This window comes from Triturus cristatus, chromosome 1_1 (assembly GCF_964204655.1).
Source record: "Triturus cristatus chromosome 1_1, aTriCri1.1, whole genome shotgun sequence".
Classification (NCBI taxonomy): domain Eukaryota; kingdom Metazoa; phylum Chordata; class Amphibia; order Caudata; family Salamandridae; genus Triturus; species Triturus cristatus.
Window position 1 is genome coordinate 1,069,073,216 of NC_140579.1, and position 6,000 is coordinate 1,069,079,215.

A 6,000-nucleotide genomic window follows, 5' to 3' on the forward strand; every position below is an offset into this window, starting at 1 on the left:
TTCCGATATCTGTCAAAAGGCATGCTTTTTAGCACTAGTAAAAGGGTAAATTTTCAACAGAACGCTTTCTGAGAAATTAACTTTAAATGATGTCTGAGACCAGCAAAGCGAGTGTTTAAAAGCATTTGTTAGTAGTTCTAACAAACTTACTGCTGATCTCTCCTAAACACCAACAAACATAAGACAACCAATTGATGACCATTGAAATTCCATTTCAAAAGGCATGCATTGAATGAGCTTTGATGTATGGTTATTACTAGTGTAATATTGTGTTCTGTATACTTTGTTTCCTATTTGTGATGAACTATCCTCTGCTGTATATTATATATGGGATAATGTACCTCCTACCCTACATTATAAGAATAGTGCATGTCACCAAGAAGCTCCCTGAAGCTAAGCATAATGCACTTTCTATATAAGGTCATAGATCTCTGCTGTGACTTGCAATATATCTTTCGAATGTAGATCAGAGGGTTTTTTATTGCACGGTCTCATTATCACCTGGCCCACAAACCACTTACATACTTCATGTTTTGCTTCTTCATATGAAAGAGATGGTATGGTGTAGACATGAAAAATAAAAGTGGATTTTCTTAGTGTGAAATTAAACACACCAAAAAGCAGTTAGTAATTTGTTGCAATAACATTAGAATCGGTTCAATTTAAATACTATAAATAAGTTATACCTCAGAATTAGTTGCAACATGGAGATATTCTTTCATCCTGTAATGAACTATAACGTGCTAAAAATAAACAAGTTGCTATAACTCTCTCCTTTGTGCAGATCACTGTTCATTTTAGACAGCCAGACTATAAAAATGACATATTTAAACTCCAGCTGTAATTATCCCCGAGACCTGCCTTTACCCTTAGCTGCTGGTTCTAGCAACAGGCATTATGACGGAACAACACAACTATAATAAATGATTACAGTAGAGCAGCCACATAATTTTCTTATCACAGGTGACTGGTGGCGTCACAACAGTAATAAGGAAATTAGAGACCTCTTTTTATACAGAAAATCCAGCTTCTATGTATTATAAAGCTCTATTAAGTCAGTGAAGAGTTACTTTATATGGTCATGGAACTCTGAGGAGACTTGCAATTTCTTTTCAACATCGGCAGAGGGTAATTTATTATAGTACATGGTAACACCATTACCCTTCCCCAAAAAGCATACATCCTAGGCCTGTTGCTCTTTTGTATGAAAGAGTGCAGTTGCAGATATATATAGAATCAATGCAGAATGTGACATGCAATAGTAAACGCACCAATATGCAGCTAGGAATTTGTTGGAAAAAACATTGAAAGAGATGTATTCTAAGAAACCTTCTACAACGGTTGCAGTTGATAATACCTGTTGACACGCAGATGGAGTCGTGCTTACTTTTGAATTAGAGCCCTGCAAAAACCAAACATGATCCCACAACTGTCCCTTTCAAACTGTGACTGTTCATTGGAGGTAAACAAACTAGGAGAGCTAAAAAGCTCTTGTAAATGTGTATTGTGCACTACTTTCCTTGTTCAAGCAAATGCTTTAGTAGATTATTATAGTTGAGGAGCTATGTCTTTTTCTTATTAGAGGTGGCCAGCGATGTCTCAACTAGACTAATAAGAAAATGGGCAATAGGTTTCCATACAAGGATTGGCTGCTTTCATGTGTTATAGTGAGCTATTCACTGACTGAGCTACTGGGAGAATCATATCTTGGTGAGGGGGTGGAGAGAAAGCCAATATTGGGTTTTTACCTTTCACCTAATCAGAAGCTACAATAAATGTGGGTGAACTTTGCAGCAAGTGATCGTCATCCTTGGTGTATTGTCAGGCTATTGCGATAACATAACTACTTTATAAAATGATTTAAAGGTTTGGACAGTAACGACTCGGAGCTGCAGAAACGCATCAACTAAAGATGGCAGGTGGCTTAGTCAACACTTGAGAAACCATTCGGATATATATGCACACTGCAGCTTCTCTGCCTTAAATAGTCGATTTATCTGCAGGAGCCCCCACATGGAATGTCCGATAGGGTCTTTCAGGTCCCTACCCCGACAGCTCTTGCAAAGATCATGTCTTCTTACCCATCTATAGGCTTAAACCATGTGTTTCCTCTACAGCAATAAACTAATGGAACAATAATAAGATCGACCTGTCCTGCTACACTGCTCCAGCATCCTTCTGCCCTTCTCATCAAGACAAGATGGCAGAGCACTCAAGACCTGACCCCGCAGCTTATAGGGCCATGGCTGGAAAGGTGTGTTGAGTAAAGGCTTCTTATAGGGTATTCAAGAAATTGGACAACCAGCTAGGGGCAACAATCTATGCACTTCTGTTTGAGGCTCGACCGACACTGGGTTGCACTCGCTGCTTACCCGGCCCTTGTGCCAGTCTCATCAATTTGGCAACCCTAGATGGCACAGATCGGAACCTAGAGCATTAGGGCAGCTGAACAATTTCAGGGCAGGGGTCCAATGCCTTATTCTTTGTGGCCTTAACTGTATAATAAAACCATTGCTAACATGGTTATCGGCATGAGCTAATTAGTATATTCTTGCAGGTAGGTCTCCTGCACACATGCAAACTCGCAGCTACAAGATTGCCATAGAGCCACAGCACCAAAACATTACCCACAGAGACCACAACACTGAATCGTTCTCTATTCATCCATAACTAGCATCTAATGCTTAAACGTCCTGTCTCGCGCTCCTTTTCACTTTAATGCACTCCTATGCACTGCACCAAAATCTGAATAAGAGCACAATAATGGTCCTTACGCTTCAAATTCAAACACTACCCACATATGCAAAATGCAGACACACTTTTCCATCTATAGTCCGCCGACGTACTGCCACCTGTGAGCAAATGTACTCGGAGCCTCCTCAGGATGGAAAAGTACTCTCTGAATTCAATTACAATCATCCACTGAGTAAGTATTCAATACCGATGAAAGCCATTCGGCATGAAAGAGCGAGAACACTGCTAAATGGCTACGAAGTGGATCACTCCCTCCCTGCCCAAGTGCCCCACATGCAACTTTGCTACGATCTCACATAAATTGTCCACTGCACCCGTTCTGAATTAGAACTCTCTACTAGACTTGTAACTTTTTGAACAGACTGCGTCCTCGAGGAAGTATTAAAAAAATCCTCCGGGTAACTTTTGTACTCCCATAACATAAAAAGTGGTCGCTATTAGAGAACAGTACAACAATCAAGTCTAAACAGGACGCACCCTCTTTCCAAGCGATACATTTTAACATTCCTCGCCTTTTTAGTTTCCCCTTCCTAAAATATCTACAGCTGTAAAAAAAAAAAAAATGTTATTCAATCTTTCTCTAGTGCTGACAAGTACTGGCATGTGTGCGGATACTTTTTGTAATAAATTATTATTCAGCTGAAAAGTCTAAAATAGCAGGAGGATAAAGACGCCTTGAACAAATTCGTGCGACATTCAAATAAGGAGTTCACAGATTAGAACCTCGGTAGATCGACTCAGCCAATCACAAGTCACCCACATTCATAAAATGAGAGCAGTTGAATTAAGCAAACGCATCACCTGCTGTACAGCACAATGAAGTCGCAAAACTGTGAGCAACCACACAAATACAAGTTAATATTCAAAGCAAGTATCTTCGTCGCAACTCACCAGCTCATGGAGTCGCTGCAGCTAATGGAAGAAGTTTCATGAATCGCGATAGAGCCGCGAAACGCGCAGGCTGGTTCCTCTGGGGTGTTCTTGACAAACGCGCTGCCACAATAGTTTGACCCAGGCTCTCCTGTGCTTATTTTCACAGTATTATTCCTTCTGTGAACTAACAGCCCACTTCCCGGCAGAGTGACATGAACAAAATTGGTGCAACGACGAGACCAAAGAGCGGCGTCATATTGAAGAGCTGGCAAGACGGTGCTAGTTCGTTTCAGGACGGCCCCCACCTAGAGGCCGGAGGTATGTCTGTCACATTGCTGCTGAGCGCCCCATCTATATACTCTACTTTTTACCGATTTCTGTAGCTCGAACTCGACCCGAAAGTGTTGGAGCGCTTAAGAAGGGCTCCAGTCACTTTGCATAGGGGCACATTTATTTTCAAGGCACGAGCCGATTAATTGATTTGGCCAGAATTACAGGATATATTGAGGCGACGACGAGATTAGAACCTGCTCCCCAAATTCAACAAGCATTGGCATAGCCAATAGGTCTCGCTTTTGGAACCTTATAAGTGTTTAGCCATGCAACAGTTGCATAACTAAATACTTACAAGGTCCCAAAAGCAAGACCTATTGGCAATGCCAATGCTTGTGCTGGAGCGGGTAAAATAAAATATTTTGGTATACCCAATCCAACATAAGTTTTATTAAACCAACTAAAGAACTAATTCTAATGAATAATAATGTGTGGTAATTGAATTAATCAACCTTATTAACCAAGAGAATACATGTGGGAATGCATTTGCATGGCTAAAATAATAAGTGAACTAAGTTGTACACATATTAAATTTATATGTATAGTTTAGGCAATGTTAATGTGTTTTTTGCGCTTAAATAAACCAGCATTAACGGCTTTAAATGTCGCATATGGCTAGATAAATGCATACACATAAGGGTATTAGTGTGGGAATATCATTGTTTTATTCATTTCTATGTATTAATTACGTTTTGTGTTTCTTTTACCTTAAGTTGACTATGTTGGCCTGCTAAAAGATGGCCGCCAACTGAATCCACACTAAAGTACATGACTTCATGCAATTGACAGCAGAGGAAGGCGTCTGCACTGACTACGTAGCAACCTCTCCTTGAACCCCTGAACCAGGTCCATGAAGACTACTCTGGGCGAGATGCCAATGTCCCTGAACACGGAAGAAAATGTTGCAAACTAAGAACCAAAAGCCACCTTTTCACAATAGACTGATACTTTCCTGACCTGGGAACGATTTTCCCATAGGCCTAGTTTAATACATCATCCGTATGAGAACTTTTAAATTGTTTCTTAAAATCTTGGGACGGGGCTGAATTCAGCCAATGAAAAGCCTAGAAAATATGAAATGTATCTATTATATGTAAATTTTAGTATAAAAATTAGTAGTCCAGAGAGGGAAATTAGGTTACCACCGAACGAGCTTGAGACGCACCCTGATCGATGCTATTCACTACGCTGACAGCAGAGGACAGGACGGTAGACTCTTTGATGAATTTCTGAGGCCCAGATTCTGACTTAGAGAACGACAATTAGCCAGAATAGGTAATTATGACACAAGATACTATTGAATTTGTTAGGATTTTTAACCTGCAATTTAATTAGATAAAGAAAAAATTATTGTTTGAAGAACTGTGTCGGGTGGTTATTTCTTGAAATGTTTCTTTTATTAGTACAAGAATTGAAGTGTTTGTCATCAAATCACTAGATCAACTAAATGATTCAATTGACCTCCGGATGGAGGAATTGTTAGGGTAAAATTAAATAGATGTGGTTTCCTCCATCCAAAGAAAATAGAACTGTAGTTCGGAATAAATTGAAGATCTCTCTGTAGGCACGGATAGATTGATGAGAATGAATGTTGGTGTTATGGGCCCCACCAGCGTATGATGTGTGTATGTGTGTGTGACTGTGGAATCATTCCGTCCGTGGAAGCAGGAGGAGATTTTGTGTTCTGAACTGCACCAGTATTCTTGGTAGCAGGATGATGGTTTTTATTGTTTTAGTTTGATGATTTGGCATGTATATAGCTTATCGATTATTGATTAAATATTGATATATGTACTAACACTATATGTTGACGTGGTATTGAGTTCTATGTAGTCTGTACGGCTTCTGGGATGTAAGAAGTCGGTGACAATTCCGTAGTAGGACAGAGGTAAGCGCTGTTCTCGGGAAAGACGGGATTGTGGTTGCCCGTAGGTACACGGGGAAAAACGTGTGACACTTGAAGTTGCGCGTCGCATTGTCTGGGTTCGATTCAGTGACATCGCTGTATGTTGCCATTAGGGACAATTTCTGTGTGAGAGA

At 40.2% G+C, this 6,000-nt stretch overlaps 1 protein-coding gene across 3 annotated transcripts in view; it reads right to left on the reverse strand.

The window, feature by feature from the left end:
• Positions 1–3,871, reverse strand: part of BAK1 (BCL2 antagonist/killer 1) — a 274,853-nt gene extending 270,982 nt beyond the window's left edge. For 2 of the 3 annotated variants that reach the window (XM_085651163.1, XM_085651161.1), the window contains exon 1: positions 3,646–3,871. The gene's annotated coding sequence lies outside the window, so the exon portion shown is untranslated. The remainder of the gene's footprint in view (positions 1–3,645) is intronic. The other variant, XM_085651162.1, reaches the window with a different exon arrangement.
• Between the last annotated feature and the right edge of the window lie 2,129 nt (positions 3,872–6,000).